Source organism: Sebastes fasciatus, chromosome 8 (assembly GCF_043250625.1).
Source record: "Sebastes fasciatus isolate fSebFas1 chromosome 8, fSebFas1.pri, whole genome shotgun sequence".
NCBI lineage: Eukaryota > Metazoa > Chordata > Actinopteri > Perciformes > Sebastidae > Sebastes > Sebastes fasciatus.
The window spans coordinates 8,507,972-8,527,267 of NC_133802.1; the positions used below are offsets into that span (position 1 = coordinate 8,507,972).

Below are 19,296 nucleotides of genomic sequence, written 5' to 3' on the forward strand. Positions count from 1 at the left end.
GATGCGTTGCGGAGCTCTATGGGGAGAGAGTTCCAAAGGGTGGGGGCTGTCACACTGAAAGCTCTGTCCCCAAAAGTTCGCATTTTTGTGTAAGGGATGGAGAGCTGACCCGTGCCTGAGGATCTAAGGTTCCGGGGCTGTGTGTAAGGGTGGAGGAGGTCAGATAAATACTGAGGAGCATTGAGGGATTTGTAGGTGAGGATTATCATTATGAAAGACTTTCGATATCAACAGGTTTTTAGATACGTGCAAATATCGCAACGCCGACCTTTTCAAGAGGGTGGTTGAAGGAATGAAAGAGGGAGGCTGTGTTCGCACGGGCTAACAAGTCCGTCACAGGTTACGTTAATCGGAGTATGCACTGTTAAAATTAGGTTGGGTTATTTTTTTAAACCCAGCATTTTTTTTGGGTGTGGGTGTGTGTGTATATATATATATATATACGTATATATACGTATATACACTGTATCTATTCCTTGAAAATGTCTGCCTATCTCTCAAACACTATCTGTCTGGACCCCTGCCTTGTTAAGATAAGATTGAGCTTGCAGATTTCAAAGAGGGGATGTTCAATTCAATGGAGTGTGAAATACACGATGTCGGCATCTATCTTGTGGTTTCTGGTCTGCAGAGAAGGAGTGGGGGGGGGGGGATACAACCGCTAACAACACACATGATTTTCAAGCAGGCAGAGGCAGTGCCACAGGAAAGGGACCGGTGCCAGTATGTGGCCTTGATCAGCGCCACCGCCATCATAAGGCACAGTGAGGCAAATGTCAGCCTGTTTATTACCCCAAGAGCACGGCATAATAACCCAGCGTTCCCTAAATTAGCCACATGTCAGACATCTGCCACCTTTTGAACACACTAATCCTGTGCTGACTTAACCATTATTCAGTGAACATATTTCTCCATTGGGAAAATAAATGGAGATTTCACATATGTTTCAAGTTCAAGCTTTTCAAACTTGTGCTTGTCTGTGTCTGTAATTGTAATTAATATTTTGCCAAAAAAAAATACAGTTTTGACATAAAAACAGTAAGAGAAGTCTATATACTAACACTTAGGGGTGCATAATTTGTGTCGGTCCCTGCTAGTGGTGTGACTCTGTCTGGCAACATGAAGCAGCTGACTGAGCAGGTTTCCACAGTTGCCACAGTATATCTTATCTATAGGCTACATTTCTACAGACTATCAGACTTGGCACGCGAAGTGCATTATCATCATATTGTCGGAGATATGTCGCTGTTTTTGTTCCGCTGCTTTATCCGCCCGCCTGCCTGTTCTCTCTCCTCCCCGGCTCTCTGGAGCTATGTGCCCAGCTATTGTCTGGCTAAGGCAGCGGTGCCAGTGGCGCAGAGGTCCTCGAGGACCGCCGGTACAATAACCTTATATTTTGATGTTAATAAACTGACCCGAATTCACGATATTACTACTGACATTCCTGTAGTGTCACAGCGTCTGCTGAATTAGCCGTGTGTTTATTAGGAGTAGTTTCATACAGAGCGGAGAAGTAAGATCGGATCAAGACGCATGTTGAGACGCATTGTAATGCCAGGTGTGAACAGACGTACTTAAACCTGTCCACTTGTGATCCGATCACTGAGGACGCATCTTAATACCAGGTCCGAACAGGGCCTGTGACTGTTACTGAGGGAATAAAAAATCTATTTCATGTAACTCAGAGTTGTCGAGGTGTGATATTTAGTTTTCACGCAGCGGTCTCATGGGTCAAAGTCCTGTGTTTGTTTGAACCATCCACCAACCTTCCCACTTGCCGTTTGTGCACTTGATCGCTTGTTATACTGGTTAACTTTCGGTAACGGACGCTCGATACACTACGTCCATTGCTCTGCGCTTCGCTCATTGTTCTACATCACCCTGAATGCACAACAACAACAAAAAATCTTGACATTCAACGTATACGTGGGTTTGCAGAAACGTACAATGCCAACATGTTTCCCCGGTGACTGAGGGATAGATCACGGGTATGTCAGGCCTTCGCATCACAAGGAAAAATGTGTGTGGTTTGAGTGTGGCTGTAGCAAGAATGCTACAAACAGGCATTTATTATTTTTGTGTTGGTGGCTCTGATTTTGACCCTGGGAGTGTATTTGTAAAGAGTGCACATAGAACTGCTGCAGTGCCTTCATTCTCTGCCAGTTCAGCTTTCCAGACTTCATGCAGACATGGGCATTCTGTGTATGTTGTGTGGGGTTTTGTGTGTTTGCCGTATGGGGTGGGTGGGGGGGTGGGGCAATCATCTAGAAGCAATAGGAGCCTCTCTTCCTTTCATTTGTCTCTGCAGTACGTAGGTGGAGCTCTCCAGCAGAGACAGACGGAGGGTGAATAAAACAAGAAAATGAGAGCGATGTGGCGCAGCCATTTTGCCATCATGTTGATTTATTCTCCTTTTTAAGACCATGGAGATTTTGTTGCTTTTGTTGTTGTTGTTGTCGTCGTTGTTGTTTCTCAAGCACCAACAGAAATGCTGCAATTGAATTTTTTTGTCCTGATTCTCATCTTCTGTAGTGATGGCCCTTCAGAGATCTGGGTCTGCCTGCTGAAAGCTTCTGCTTCCTTCATGAAACAATGCAGATACCTTGGCATACTCACATTTCACAATGTGAATTTGACTGAAAAGAGATGCATGGCTATTAGTTTGAAATACAGCCTTGAGAACACAACATGCGAAACGCCTGTTGATAAGAGCTGCTTGTGCCTTTACTGCACATTGTCAGTAGTGTGGTAATGCTGCATGTCTTGCAGAGAATGTGAAAGAAGGATTTTTCATCTGAGTACAAGAAGGGCAGGCTGATAAATGGTGGTGTCATGGTGTCTCCAAAGTTCTCAATAAAACACGTGTTGTTTTTGCATGTTTATCCGGATTTTAAAAATTGAGTAGCAATATCAACCAGCTCTGTCTCCTATGGTATTCTGCTCTAATGTAACTACAGTACATGTGCATTGTATGACAATTGCTATTGCAGTTCAGTGTCGCCACAGGAACAGTGAATTGTTCAAACAGTGCAGTCAGTGTCAGGTTGTCAGGTTTCTTTTACAGCTAAACAGTACACAACAAGATGATTCCGAAAACACGCCGCCTGAGATCCTCAGGGTAAAATCCATTCCACAGTCAAGGCTAAAAACTAAAGGTGGTTATTATTATTATGTGAAATCAAAACCATTAAAGTTCATTCGTGAAGGAATCCTAACAGAGAAGCTGACTGCAACGACAGCAAGGGTGTTGAAGACAACAACTCCCATGATCCCTAGCTACTTCGGGATATCACCAAACTCCGTCTTTTGTTATTGTTTTGATTGAGAGATAAAAAAAATCACATATCGTACGTTTAAAGAAAAGAAACATATGTATACCACATGTAGCAAGTTGTAGCTATATTTACATGTACTTTAATAGTAATCAGACTTTTAAACTGAACACGGCTTTGCCTGAATTCCTGCTGTCTGCAGTCGAGTCGTGTCCATCTCCGGCACTGACCGCCCTCCATTGACTTTCCATCCATTCACAGTGCCTCTGTCTCTCTCTGAACACTGGCTGAGAAACAAACACAGCCTTACTCCTCCTCCTCCTCCTCCAGTGCTAACGTCTGGATCAGAGCCAGGCTATCCATCCAACCCCCTCATCCTCCTCCACCCCCCCTTCTTTCCTTCTCTCATCACAGGCTCCTTGCCTGGAGGCTGGAAGCGCTCCAAGAAGTGGCGGGAGGGGGAGGGAGACAGGGAGGGAGCGGGGGGGTCGCTTGTGACAAAGAAGAGCAGAAGCTCTGAGCATTGCGGGGCAGAATGAATGACCCTCAGCCGCCCCAAAAGCCTAAGGGACTGTTGGCTCACTGATGCCTCTGTTCACGACGTCCAGACGCAGATGCTGCAAAAGTTTGTAGGGAGAAGACAGTGCTTCCAGGGCGGCCCCCAGTAAACCCCAAGGGGGAAGAGAGGAAATGTGTAGGCCATCGCCGCACTGCAAAAAATGGAAATGACTTAACCTTTCTTCTAGATGTATTTACTTAGAAAATCACACTGCACTGGTAGTATATTTTAATAGCTTTCACTTAGCTTATGTTAATATGACTTCTTTTGACACACATCTTTAAAGAGACAAGGAAATAAATCTCCAAATAGGAAAACGTGCCTTAAAGCAGCACCAGGGAACTGCGTGTATTTGTCGTCCAAGAAGTAACAGTCTCTCATGTTTACAAATCTTTCAAGCTAAGTGGATTTTGGTAATATATCTTATAATCACCAAACAGTACTGAAATCTTACGATGACCAGATGCAGCGATTGATTTTTTATCTTCCAGTCAGTTGATTTAATGACCGGAGAGCCAACCCACGTTAAACACTATCGATATGTGGGGAAGGCGAAGCCTATGAAGTCCTGCAGTGGTAATTTCAGGCGGTCAACATTTTTATTTGATGCACCTTAAATGAATCTGAGCAAAAACATAAAATCATTTGCTACGTTTGCAATCTTTTTGCAGTGTGTCCATCTGGCCCCACCGAGCACTGCGATAGAAACTGACTGTCGAGCCATCTGATGGCGCTGGGCCTTGCCCAGTGGGGCTTTGTAACAGAAGTGGCCCAGTCCTGTTTTGTCTGACCCACAATTCACTATAGGATGGCCCCAGAGACAGTGAATATCCCTGCCAGAGAGCTTGAAAGAACCCCACCAGGCTAAAACCAAGTGTACCACATAAAGGAGACAAGGAACTGTATCAAGAGAACAAACAGCCATGTGAAATGGACTGCAGTGCAAGAGGAAAAAAAAGCTGAAACCACACAAATGCATCTTGGAATAGATGTCTTAAAAGGAAAACACATCTGAACCACTTCCACACAAAGGCACCAGTGACAGCCTCCACTCACCCATCCGTAATGCACTCCAAACACTGCCAGCTCCCTGAGGAAATAACATGTTCATCCAGTTAATTTCAACAATATGCAGAAAGACGGAGGGTTTGTTTAGCTGTGTGCCTGTTAGTAACCAGGCTCCCCAAAAATCTGATCAAATCCTCTGAATCACTGCACATATCTCTGATTTGTTTCGCGATTCAAAGAGGTCTATTGTTGTGCTCACTGACAGCCGTTTCCCCTGGTTGGAAAAAAACAACAACTCAGAGCTTTGTAGGCAGGATTAAAAACGGGGACATCATCGTCCTGTACAAAAGCCAGAAAACTAGCAACAGAAAAATTGCCACATAAATGGCAAGAAGCTTCAGTGTGTAGATCTCGGAATGTACTTCTGTACGTCGACTTGTGAATATAACAACTCTTAAATCGATGCTACTGCAGCATCCATGTTGATCTAAAATGACGTCTGCAGGACAGACTCGCTTCCAATTGGTCGGGACCAGGTAGCAACCTCCAGTTCTGAAAAGTGAAGCCAATGCTGAAGTTCCTTTAACTTGCATTCTTTCTAATAACCAGCAGGGGGCGACTCCTCTGGTTGCAAAAAGAAGTCTGATTGTATAGAAGTCTATGAGAAAATGGGCCTACTTCTCACTTGATTTATTACCTCAGTAGACATTGTAAACATGAGTTTATGGTCTCAATCGCTAGTTTCAAGTCTTTTTCAATACAGCATGATGTTCATTTAGTAAATTATGGTCCCATTTAGAGTCAAATAGACCATAAAGCAGGGGATGCTTTAGGGCGTCGCTACCTTGTGACTGACAGGTCGCTACCACGGCGTTGTCCCGGTCTGGGAGTTGTACATGTTTTTGTCTTTTAATTTTAAAGCCAACAGAATTATTTTTGTCTCGTCTCTACTAGTTTGGCAACCTCTGTATCGTGTTCATTGATGTTGACCCATTGGACTCTCCATGCACAACTGTAAACAAATTCAAAGCCAATGGTTTTTAAAGGTTCTGTTTGTAAGTCCTAACACGTATGAATCACTGCGGGTCGGTGTCCCATGCGCGCTCACGTGTGGCTACGCTGTTCAGACTCAGACTCCAACACAAACTACACGGAAGCACCAAAACCGCAAAGTTATATCTAGTGAAGCCCGTCTTGCAAAACAGAGTTAACTCTTCCTGCTACAGCCTCCCGACCGTGGTCAGAAGACACGGAGGAGACCGTAGCTTTGGTCTCCAGGGCCAGAGTCGCTGCTGTACTCTGCTCCTCTGCTCCTCTGCTCCTCTGCCTGCCCTCACTCACACACCGCGCTCGTTCTCACTCGCTCCACCTCTCACGTGCATGTGTGCACACTACACACTGCAAGAGAGTTAGTTTAGCTCTGAGAATATCGAGTGAATGTACAGTGGAAGTTTGTGCAGAAATAACTGCTGCAGTTCCTCCAGACCAACAGAGGTTTCCCCTTGTCTTGTTCCATGCTGCTGAGTGAAGTGACGGGGCTCCGGAGAGAGTAACGTTATCGTCTCCGACCAAAACTCCGGTGTCTCCCCTGTTCCCTCCGACCGTGGTCGGGAGGCTGAAGTAGGAAAACACAGTATCAGCATTGATTCATGGAGAGACCTCCGTCTGGTCAGCTAACATTACTGCCAAGCAGGTGAAATATAGAGTGATATTGTGGTTTTAGCTGACGTGTGTCGCCTCACCGTTTTGAGCAATGCTCAGTCATGTCTATGTAGAGCGAGCACAAGCGCGAGCAACAGGACGCTGACTTTCGTTGACTTAACGGCCACAGGTGTCGCTGTTAACAAGCATTTCTGATTCTTACATAGAGTCCCTTTAAACATTTAATGCCAACATTTTCCTCACAGATCTCACATTTTACAGTGCAGTATCTGTACATAACAACAGCATGGTTAAGGGAGGTTAACATTGTTGTTATGGCAAGTAAAGTATGCTTAGGCAACTATAACACTCATCAAGGATAGGGAAAGATTATACACAAATACACAAAGGGTACTACCACTAAAGTTGGTCCCTGGCACCTCCTTCCCAATCCCCTATGAATCTGGTTGAGTGGAAGACAAAAATATTCTATAGTGGCAGTTTGGGCTGATGATCAGGCTACATCAGTTTAAGATTCTGTTTAGAAGGCAACAGTCATTTAGGCTTTGAAGTCAGTCCATCTCTCGCATGCTATCTCATCTGTTTCTGTATCCCTGTCTATCTGTCTGTCTGCCCGTCACTCCGCCTGTTGATGTGCTCTTATCTGTTCTTCACTGAACGCCTGCCTCTCTCTGCCTGTCGTCTTATGGATCTGTCTCTTTAGCTTGACAGGAATCATAGTCGTATCAAGATATATCACATCAAACTGTTTGCTTACACCTTAAATGAGAAAAAACATAGTTTAGTAGTAGTTTTTTTTTTTTTTTTATTGAAAGTTATACATGACATTGTATTGCTACATGACTAGCTTGTCATCTGTGACCCCACCATCCAACCCTATTCCCCACACTAATCTACTCTTGTCCTTAATCCAGCTCCTCTGGCTCCCGATGGAAAATCCACTGCAGCTCAGAGACAGGTCTACACACACACACACACACACACACACACAACCCCAGACTCTCATACACGCAATAGATAACATTATTTATTACATATATATATATATATATATATATATATATATATTTATATATATACTTCTACCAATATCACACTTCTTGTATGTATCTTTGTCTTGTAAGTGAACAGCCTCTGTAACACAGCGTAGTGATACGTTTCCCGCAAACTAAATGCCTGTTATTCTGTTCTTTTAGACCATGTGATGGTCTCTTGTTCGGAGGGTCAGGGTTCACAGTGAATTAGAATGGAAATGCATTTGACCAATAAACAATGTGCTGGTGTTGGTCTGTCAAATATTTGTCCAGCACAAACTCCCTGTAATATCTGTGTGTAAAAAGGTGGCAGTCGTGTTTGTATGACCATCAGCAGGTGTTTTATAAAATATGACCGATTTCTTTGCCTGTTGTCTTTAGATGAAAGTATGAAAAATGGCCACACAAAAAAAGCTCATTATTTTGTACCACATCTAAAACACATTTATTTTACATTTGAAAAAGTCAGATATGTCAGATGTAAAATGTAGACATTACATGAAACCTAAAAACAATGTTCACATGATGGAAACAGCTAATGCTGAGCATAAAGGTTTATGTTTCCAGTTTAAGATCCAAGTTTTTTGTTAATTATTGACCTTGAAAACAGTCTTTTGATAAAAACAAAAACATTGAGTCAGATGAGAAAAATAAATATCAATTAATATTTGTACTGTACTGTCTGTACTGTAATTGTAACATTAACTGTAGCTGTTCCCCTGCAATTCCCCTATGCTATGATTGTGTGACAGCTCTATGACTGTGTATTTGGACCATTGCAGGTAAAAAAAAAAATTATTTAGCTAGGGGGCAAGTACAAAATACATTATATTGTAGCGGACTCTCCATACATCCATCCATTCTCATCTGCTTAACCTGGGCCGGGTCGCGGGGGAAATAGGGTATTCCAGACGTCCCATGTGCCTTTTTCTGTGTTGTTTTCCCTTCACACTGACACAGTGATAGTTAGGCACAGACCTTTAAAAACATCAGTGTGTAACTATGGTAACGCAGCGTGTTCGGAGCAACGTCTTGTCAACAGTTGTTTTTTTAGTGTTAGCTGTGCAGAAATAAAAGACGCGCCTACGTGTAGTCAAAGTTAGACGTTGTTCATCTCTACTTTCCTGTAACTTCTATAATAGACTATTAGTATTTCTTTATGTTTATAAAAGAACAGAGAAAGTACATGAAAGAAAGAGAATGTGTATCTTTCAGGACGTTCGCCTCAGAGGCCGTCCATCAGAGAGGTCATCGGAAACAGCAATGTTCCCCGGTGTCAAAATAAAACCGTCCAACAGGATACCGATGTCAGCATTATGTTCATAAAATAACAGAGAGAAAACACATATATGTGTCTGTCAGGACCTTTGCCTCGCTCAGAGGCCATCCTCACCATTATATGACTTTAGGAGTGATATTCAGACCGCGTGTTGGTGTTACAGGTTTTGCACTTTTTCTTGTAAATATATGAATTTATACTTTTTAAAATAATTTTCAAATGTTTTTCACCCAAATTTGGGAGTTTTTTCTCGTACATTTTCCACTTTAATCTCAGAATATCTGAGAGTTTAATAGAGTTTTTTTCTCATAAATGTATGACTCTGAACCTTCTGGTTGGTGTTGTAGGTCTGTCTGTCCATCTTTCCAGCTTTGATCTAGAGCAGGATACCGCTACGACTTCTGGCTATATTAACATGAAATTTGCTCTGGACATTCGTGGCCCTAGGAACATGATTCATAATAACTTTGGTGACCCTCCTGACCTTTTCTCCACATCACCCTTTCCATTTTGAACATTCCATGAGCTTTTGTCTTACACTTTCCTCAGGTCTCCAAAACCACTATCCCAAAGGCAAGCAATCCATGTGAACAAGAAATATACAGCAAATTGTATGGTTCTAATGGTAGTGGTTATCATTGTGTGGATCAGTGTGTTGGACAGCTGAATGCATTGACTGACTGACATTGGCATCAATAGACCCTGCTGCTTCATATAGCATATAGGAAGCAGGCTTAGTAGTAATAGCAGGTAGTAAATTCACTGGGAAGGAGGGAGGAGGGGTTTGGATTCTGCACAGCTGGTCAGTAATTTCACTTTACCCACTGTTATCTATGCCCGTTATGCTTGTGTGACTGTTGACAATTACTGTGTTTTCCTCCACATGCTATCTACCCTCTCCACCATTGCTCTCCAATTTCTTTTGGTCGGTCAAGCATCCGCTTGTCTGCTTTCCCCTTTTCTATCTGTGGGAAACCCAGTTTGCTGTTTAGCGGATTGTTTAGTTCACTAATTTTATCTTTTATAATGTTTTTTTTTCCTGGCCCGTGTTGTCCGATCCAATAGAAGAGCTACTGTAGCTCAAATTGCTGAAAAAGTTAATGCTGGTTCCGATAGAAAGATGTCAGAACACACAGTGCATCGCTGTTGGTGCGTATGGGGCTGCGTAGCGCCAAAAGCGCCTAGAATGGGCACGTGAGCATCAGAACTGGACCACGGAGTAATGGAAGAAGAGTTTGAGGTGTTGACTTGGCCTCTAAATTCTCCAGATCTCAATCCAATCGAGCATCTGTTGGATGTGCTGGACAAACAAGTCCGATCCACGGAGGCCCCACCTCGCAACTTACAGGACTTAAAGGATCTACTGCTGACGGCTTGGTGCCAGATACCACAGCAGACCTTCAGAGGTCTAGTGGAGTCCATGCCTCGACGGGTCACGGCTGTTTTGGCGGCAAAAGGGGGACCTACTCAATATTAGGCAGGTGGTCATAATGTTATGGCTGATCGGTGTATATATATGTGTGTGTGTTTGTTTTGAACACACTGGTGTTGGCCGATACCCAAGTTCAGGTATCAGGATCAGTATCAGGAAAGAGGAAATGGTATCAGAACATCTCTAACTGCTACAAGCCATATAGTCAGTGGAACCCTACAGATGCAGGTGTTGAGTGACTTTATCCTTACTATGTAAGTCTTCAGACCAAATCTGTCATGATCAGTTTGTCAGACTCTACTAGTGACCCTCAGTGCTGTCATATTTCAGCTCAGTATGCTGCGTTTCACATCCAGAGGCTGGAAACTCTGGAGTCAGTCACCTCTGTGTAAAGCCTCCCCTTCACAAAGCCGACTCCCCTCCCAGGGAAGTCAGAGCAAAGTCACATCAATTAGACAGCGCTGGTTGTTAATTAGCTGGTTAATGCGTCAGAGGGAGGTGTGTAGGAGAGAACGTGGAGGCATAGAAACAGATTCCCACTGGCTTTCCTCCCCTTCATCTGAATGTGCTGTGGTGGCCAGGGTTTTGGTCTTGACAGGAATTATTTTTTCTTATCTGAGATTCCAAAACGAAAGACCAAAGAATGGGTCAGATTTAGTCTCAGGGACTCATATGGGCAAAATGTAGCTGCTGTTTAAGAAGTACATATTTTCCCATGGGCCTGACAGACCGTAGCTGTCAGAGGGTCATGGGTGGAGATGGTAACCTCTGTTTCTGTTCAAAGATGGTCTCTGGTGTCAGAATGTCCACTCACTCCTGGTCTTCCCAGTGAACGCTGTGGCTGGTTTCCGTCTGGTGTTCACAGACAGCTGATGTTGTCTGTTTCCGGTGCTCATTTAGTCTCTTGTCCAAGATCCATATTTAGCTGATTTAGTGTTCCCCATGATGACGTCATACACCACTCCAGTCTACACCAGGGGCGGTCCTGTCTTTAGGGTGTACCAGCAGAGATTTTAAGGGGCCCTATCTTACATCCAGCGCAATGTGGCGCACATCGCAGCGCAACTGTCATTGCTAGTTTCTGACCGACGCAATTGTCATTTTCACGCCCAGCACCCACGTTGTGAAAGTAGCAAATGTACTTGTACTTGTCTTAAAATGAGGTGTGGTCAGGTGCCTTGTTGGCGCATTGCTATCTTGAGGCAGCAGAAAGCGACTGAGCCATTGCTCTAAAGTCTGCCGCAGTATTTTCCTGCTATTTAAAGGGCGTGTTATTCAGATAGTAAGATGAGTCTACATAAGCAGCTTCACAACACACATACACTGCTTGTTACACACACAGCAGCGCTCCTCCTCCTCCTCAGTTAAACAGTGTCGAATCTAGAACAATGTTTTTATTTATGTTAATGGAATATCTGTATTGCTCAACCTGTAGCGCGCTTTCAGCGCTCCTCCGGTCATTGACGTGACCGCCGTGACCCGCCAACGACAGAGACACCCCGCGGCGGCCGTGGACTCATGTCATAAGCAGCACATTTCCTCTGTCACAGAATCTTCCCCCACATGTTTTTTCTAACAAAATGTGTCATGATGAGTCAACGAGTGCGCACGAGGGTGCACACACGCCTTTGTTTGCGCTCAGCGTCTCCTCTCCTCATCCCTCTGTTTGTGCGAGTGTAGTCGTAGGCAACTTCAAAGTTTGCAGGCCTTCTGTGATGTCTCCGCTCATTATGTATCGCGTCTCTGACAGTGCCCGGCTGCAAGCCATGCGCCCCGGCTGCAAGCCATGCGCCCCGGCTGCAAGCCATGTGTCCGGCTGCAAGCCATGCATCCGGCTGCAAGTCAGTCCTCTCAGTCCTTATGGTCCGAGCTCCTCGTGGGTTGCATCAGAAGGCAATGCGATTTTCATTATTTATCAATACATGTTTGTCATATTTCATGTGTATTATTATATATTGAATTTATTTTTGGGGAGGCGGGGGGTACAAAAACTCATTTGGACAGGCATTGCCCTCAATGCCGCTCCAGTTAAATAGGTCATTGGTGCATTTGCTCATATTCAATCAAATGGTGTTGTTGATAGGACAGAGCACTGGGAGACAGTGCAGGCAAGGACCACATACGTCACGCTTTCAATTTGCACACAAGCTTCTCCAATTTGCTGAATCGGCAGCCTCACCTGGCTTTTAAAGGGAATGGGAGATGACGCTCTGATTGGTTTAATTCATGCTATGCACAAAACACACCTATGATAAATTAAGAGACTAAATACAACCCCTTTGCCCCTTGCGCCTAACTTTGCGCAAAGATTATGCACCATCGTTTAAATAGGGCCCATGGTGTTAAATGGTTTGAGGTAAGTGCGGACAACTGGTGACAGTGACATGTTCTGACAGTCCAGCCATGTAAAGGGGGCTTTGAGACAGACAGCAGTTGCTGCAGCAGCAAAGAGTGAGAAAGCAGCTGCTGCTGTCCTGAACACGCAGGGCAGATAGGTCAATGAGGAGAAACGGTATTGAAGCAACACCAGCTTTTAGCATCCATCAGCCTCCCTGTGACCATTTTTAAACAGACACAGGTTGGGATTCAGTAACTTCCTGGCGTCTCTGTTGATTGCCTGGCAACTGCTCAGGGCCAACAAATGGTCCGGCACATACAGTAACCCCACTGAAATGGCAAGTCATCACTTCCGATTTTGTGCGGATTTTAAGCAAAGAAAATACAACACGTTCATTTGTGAGCTTTAGAGGTGCTGGTAGGTGGAGTTTGTTACCTTTGGACAGAGCAAGACTCACTGTTTTCCCCCTGCTTCCAGTCCAAGTGCTAAGCTAAGCTTACCAGATGCTGGCTGGTGTCAGTCTTCTCTTCTAACTGTCAAAATGTCAGACTATTCCTTTAAGAACTTGTCACATATTGGATTAACATATTTTGCCACAACCGTAGTTACATAACATCACAGTTTCATAAACGGAAGTATTGCAGAAGCCACGATATCTACGGTGTCCTGATTCCATTGTTGCCCTGTGAAGACGAATCTCCTGCAAGTCACGTAACACACGTGTGTGCGCCAGTTTGTTTTGTGTGTGAGTTGTGCCACTTAAAAATATCAGAGGGAACTGACACTCCAGTCTTATATCCACCAAAAAAAAGTGCCTTGAATAAACAGTGTCATTTGCTGTAGACGATGGATATTTAATTTGCAAAGCGTGCCATCGAAAAGTGACTGCAAATGGGTCCAACACTTCGTATATGTTCGTATTTGTGATTGCAAAATCTCTTAATGTGACATCCCTAGATCACATTGGTATACACTTTGTTAGAACATTTGGCATATTTAGAATCCCGTGTGGATGATTTTGTCTTTTTAAAACAAGAAATATCAAAACTAATGGACCGATGACATTTACTGAGCACCGCATGCTCCTGAGAGGATGAATCCTTTCCGTTCGGGACACTCAGGACAGGCTTACATACTTCACTTTGTATGAAGCACTTTGCCTGTGTGTACAGTGGAGGCAGATCTATATTTCAGTCTTAATTCAACAACTAAATGTTCACTAGTTGCCCTAATGTGTGTCTTAGTGGGAATCTGTGACATTTCAGACATTCTGGTTTCCCTCTAATTATTTTGCTTTCTCTCTAGATTACATGAAAAATGTTCTTTTCTCTCTTAGCCTGTCTATTCTGGCCTTGAGCTCTCTCCTCACTTTTTCTTCTTCTGCTCCATCTTTTCTCTATCCACCCCATCTCAAGAGACCATCAAGCTTTGTCTGTGGTTCAACCCAAATCCACTGAGAAATGTCTTTGTTAAAAAAAAAAGAAAAAAAAATGAGCATATCCTCTAAAATTAGACCCCGGGAGTGATTACACCACCACGGTTTGTGGTTAACATCTTCTGTTTTGTAGTCCTTTTCATCAAAGGGGACAGCCATAGTTGTTTTTAATGTGTCCACACTTCAAGAAGCAATTTGTTTGCATTCAGCAGCCAAATCCATAATGATGATGTGAATGTTAGAGGAAATCTTTTCTCGCTGCTCGGTGCAGTAATCTAACTGCACAATTGGCTTCATATCACAGCGTCTTTCTTTGCCAAAGGCAAGTACGGCAGCACAAACAATACATGTCTGCGCTGTTGCCCAGTATCTGACAGCTGTGTAAACTCACGTGCATGAATACACAAACGCATGCCAGCATGCCTAACTACACACACACACACATGCAGGCAAATGCATGCACATGTACACACAAGAATAAGCTGTCCGACCCCCCCCCCCCTCAACACACACACACAAACACATGCACACACAATCTTTTTTATTTCACAAAAGCATTTCATTCATGAGAACCTTCTATAAACAATTTCACTGCGGCTTTTGTCAGGGCATGACTGCTGGTTTCTAAATATGTACAATGAGACGTGCACACTGCGCTGTTCTTTATCTGCTGCAAACAATGATGGAGAGATGGTTCCCCATTTTAGATCTCAGGATCTTCGCTATGATGATGATGATGTCGAAAATTCTTAGTTCATGTTGAAAAACAAGGGAAACGCAAGCACATGCACAATAACTTTATATAATTATGAACAGCAAGTGAACCAGAGTAAAGCTGGACCTAATTAATTATTTCCATTAGTTTGGCTGTTGGTTTTATTGACAAAAATAACACGGTTCACACGGAAATCATTGCTGAGATCTTTTGAAAGAGGTGCATGAAACTCCAGCAGTTACAACTTTCATAGCATTTAGCATTTAATTATATAATTAGTTATGTATTTATATATTTTGTATCTGCCTTTAAAACCAGTTCAGTCACTATTTATACCGCCTCAGTTCCTTTGTTCTTTGTCGGTTCGTCGTTCGTTGCTACTTGGAGTCTTGGTCACTTGCCAGCTGCCAGCTGCTAGCTGTATCTACCTGCCTTTTGGAAACCTGTAATACTTCTTTTTTTTTTTTTTATTAAAAGCACCTTCATTGAATCTGCCAGTCTCTGACTCTGCATTTGGGTCCTCCCTGCACTGTGACAGAACGAACCGATGAAAATATGGACCCAGCAGAGCAACGCCTTTTCCCTGAAAAGGTTTTGGATTTTGATCAGACTGTGGCAACTCTCATTGACTCGTCTCTCTCTCTCACGCACATCACCAGCACGTGTTCCAGTGGGGTTCCGTCTCTGTGGCGGTGTTTCAGTAAGGTCCCGTCTCCGTGGCCGGCCTCCAGTGCGGTCCCGCCGTAATGCAACCAATGGTATCTTTTCGTTAGGCCCTCCCTGTCTGGTAAATGCATACATCCTTAAAAGTCTATAGCCCTAGTTTGTAACAGATTTCCTGTTATAAATTTGTAGTATCCAAGTCCAAACTAATTCATCCCTCAAGGGGAAATTGAAGGCAAGCGCAAAATTGATAGTTTTCCTTTAACAAAGGAATTTGTCTTCCAATTTTCTTGCCTACCTATCCCCTCCTCTTTTCCATCCTGCTCTTTCTCTCTCCATTTCACCTACCTCTACTTTAACATGAACTGTCCCTGGTCCAGCCTGGCCTTGTGGAAGCTCAGATAACACAGAGACGCCCTTTCAGTGTTTTCCAGTGTTTATCTGCTGCAGCCCAGGCTAAGGACAAAGGGATGCTTATCTCCACTTCAGTGTTAACACGAAGGACTCTGCTAGCTCAACACAAATTGTACGGACTGTTAAACGGCTGGGGCCGTGGCTCAAGTTGTTGACCCGGTCGTCCACTAATTGGAAGATCGGTTGTTCGATCCCCAGCTCCTCTGTTGGTCTGCATGTCGGTGTCCTTGGGCAAGACCCTGAACCCCAAACTGTGTTAGTGTGTGTGAATGAGTATTACGATCAGATCCTGATGGGCAATTTGGCACCTTGCATGGCAGCCTCTGTCATCAGTTTATGAATGTGAGAGTGAATCGGTGGATGCTGATATGTAGTGTAAAGCACTTTGAGTGTTTGGAAGACTAGAAAGGCGCTATATATATATAAAAGTCCATTTGCCATTTGAACGTAGATGAAATGTTGGCTCCATGAATGAATAAAGTACTGGGTTTTAAATGTGGATTATTACTATTATTTACAAATGAGACGACGCTTCCTAACCTTTTTCTGTCTAAAATAAATATAAATTACATTTTTAATTAAATGAAATGGCCATTATGAAAGGCAAACTATGTTTGTACTCTATGTATCCCCTGAAGAAACCTCACAATGTAGAAAGAAGGGGCTGGCAGCAGCAGCAGCAGAGACGCGGCAAGTGTGGACACCACATGCGTGAGACACAGTAGTTTCAGCGAGGTAGCCGCCGTGCACTGCTGATTCTGGAATAATAGTCCTGAAATATCAGAAAGATGTAGACAGAAATTATTACAATACGCATCTGAGAGCCACATTCACAATATAATTTGTTGGCGGAGTATTGTGAATGAAGAGGACATGAAAATCAAGCGAGGGAAAAAGCTCACCGGTAGCAATGCAAGCGTCAGACTCCCAACGTCTTGACAACTCATGAATGACTATATACAGGAAAAACACAGTATGGTAAGTCAATATATTGTTTTACTTTAATCTAAGATGACATTTAGTTGTGACTCCCTATAGCTTTCATTATCTAATATAGCAGCGGTACCGCTCCGAGTAGGCGTTCGTCGAGGGGTGCTAGAAGCAATATTTTTGAAAGGGGGGGCGTTGAGGTGTTCTTGGAGGGCGTTTGTGTGTGCATTTGTTTTTTAGTCCTACATTTTAATGCACATTTCACAATTTGTTCATTAGACCTTTTACCACCATCATCTGAGCTTTTTTCTGACGAGGCTTCCCCTGCTAAAGACCAGGCTTTTTTTTCTGAATCGCTTGCATGCAGCTTTTCATTGTTTTCTGTGGCACGGCGCGCTCCTCTGACCTGTAGCTCAGTGTCACTGTGTGGGCTTCTGAAAAGCTTGGGGAAGCAGCTCTGAGCTGCACTTTATTGGAGGTGGTGAAGTTAACATTTGCATGTACAATAAGCCACACGATGTTGATATTTATGCATGATCAGATCAGGAGTGTTTGCTGTTACTTTCGGTTTTCCACTTCTGATGAGGAGCAGCATACGGCCAATTTTCTAAACTTTGTCTCATCCAGTCAGAGTAAATTATTGAAATATTATGACTTTATTTTTTGTAATATTACAACTTTTTTTCTGAAAATATTACAACTTTATTCTTGACTTCACAGAGAAAGTTTTAAACATGAACAGAAATCTTGCTGAAACGAGTCCAGGGGTTTATAAATGAATTCAAATGAATTCATGCATCATTGAGGTGAATAGGTGCCACATGCAGAGGTTACTTCCCCAAACAAAAGACAGAAAAAAGGAGGGGAGCGTAAATCACGCCGACATGTGTGTTGATTCAGCAGGGTTAACATTAAATGAGAGAATTGATCTAAAGGAGTGTAAATATTTGAAAACAATACAGAATGCCCGAGAGACTTACTGCTTTGTATTCCATTATATTTTTATATTTTGAATTGTCACCTGCCTCCTGAATTTTTTACATAAATAAAGACATTCCCATCATAAATTGCTGCATACAAAGTGCAAGGTGGCATTTTTTAACACTTAAATATAATTTATATTCACATGGCTTTTTTGCTTCCTGAGAAACTAATGACAATGATATTCAAACTGTCCTGTTTAATCAAATCTGTTTTCTTTGTCATGATTTTTTAATTTTTACCATTTTCAGGCCAAACACTTACAGTAACTGCTTTTTTATTTTTGTCAGAGTGCAACACAGCATTTGGATCTAAACCTCTACACTGACTTATTATTCCGGTTATCACCCAGTAATATCATATGTGAATTTCAATAGAAGGTTAATATCTAGCCTTAATGTATTCCTTCATCCGCACACAAGTCAGACAGCACCTGACGGCTGGAAGTGTCGCTGAAGAAGCTATGTTGCTTGTGGTGGTGTTGGTTCATAAAACATCTGATGTGGTGCACATTTAAACACAGGATCCAGGGAGCCGTTCCAACAATTTATTAAAGTCAAGGTGTGAAGTTGGATGGCAGTTGGTGGATGATTTTTTCTATTAAGAAAGGACATTAACAGATGATATTATAAATCTCATAAATATAATACAGATTACAATTAATAAGTCAATTCATTTTAACTTACATCTTTATGCATCCACAATCTGGAATTTGCCTTTTCTCCTTCACATATTAAACTCAGGTATCTAACATAACACAAACCAATCTGTTAACTTTCAAACAATATATATCTCATTTCAACCAAATAAATTATAAAGGCACAAAAGCCACATTAAACTCACATCACTCTCTCTTTGTTCTGCCTGGAATTGTTTGGAGGGAAAAGGGAGGGTTCAGGCCTGGAGGGCAGACTTATATAACCTACGGGGGAGTGGTTTAGTCAAGTGTGCATTCTATACCATGCCTGCAGGTGGGTTAGGGACTTGTGATTTAACAGTCGCACATGAAGCCACACCACCATGGCCATTTCACCATGTGGTGTAAAGAGAGCAAGTTCCCCTGCAGTCTACCCTCCACTCACTCTGTGATCACAAAAGAAAACTAGTGAAAGGCTCAACAGAAGCTGAAAAAAAGGTGACTGCTGGACATGCTTAAGTTACATGAGATGTTATGTTTCCATCCTAAAGAACAGAGGGCTCTCTTTCATGTGATTGAAAAAAAAAACATTCCTCATACAGCCTGCGACTTATACTTAGCCCTTGAAATTCTGTTCATATTCTAGCCAGTTAAAATAGGCATTTAAAACATGCTGTCATTTTCTTGGATGGACAGTCTCCATTTTGCATGGTGCATCAAAATGCACCATGCAAAGGGAGGTGATAGTGTTCTTGACGTTGTGTGCGGTTCACATATGTCAGCCTGCTCAGCTCTCATCCCATCTCCCATCCCGTGCTCATTTGCCTGTTTACTGCCTCACTGACCTTTTTTACAGGTGAGTCCCTTTTTCTCTCTATCAGCGCTGCTCCGCTACACACTCAATAATCTCTCTCTCTCTTTACTAGTACCTCGTGAA

The 19,296-nt window shown here is 43.0% G+C and overlaps 1 long non-coding RNA gene across 1 annotated transcript; it reads right to left on the reverse strand.

Moving 5' to 3' along the window:
- Positions 1-18,194: 18,194 nt before the first annotated feature.
- Positions 18,195-18,712, reverse strand: LOC141772061 (uncharacterized). Its single transcript, XR_012594838.1, has 3 exons — positions 18,566-18,712; positions 18,409-18,469; positions 18,195-18,319 (listed from the first exon to the last, which is right to left on the reverse strand). It is a non-coding gene; the product is annotated as an uncharacterized LOC141772061 (long non-coding RNA).
- Positions 18,713-19,296: the final 584 nt, after the last annotated feature.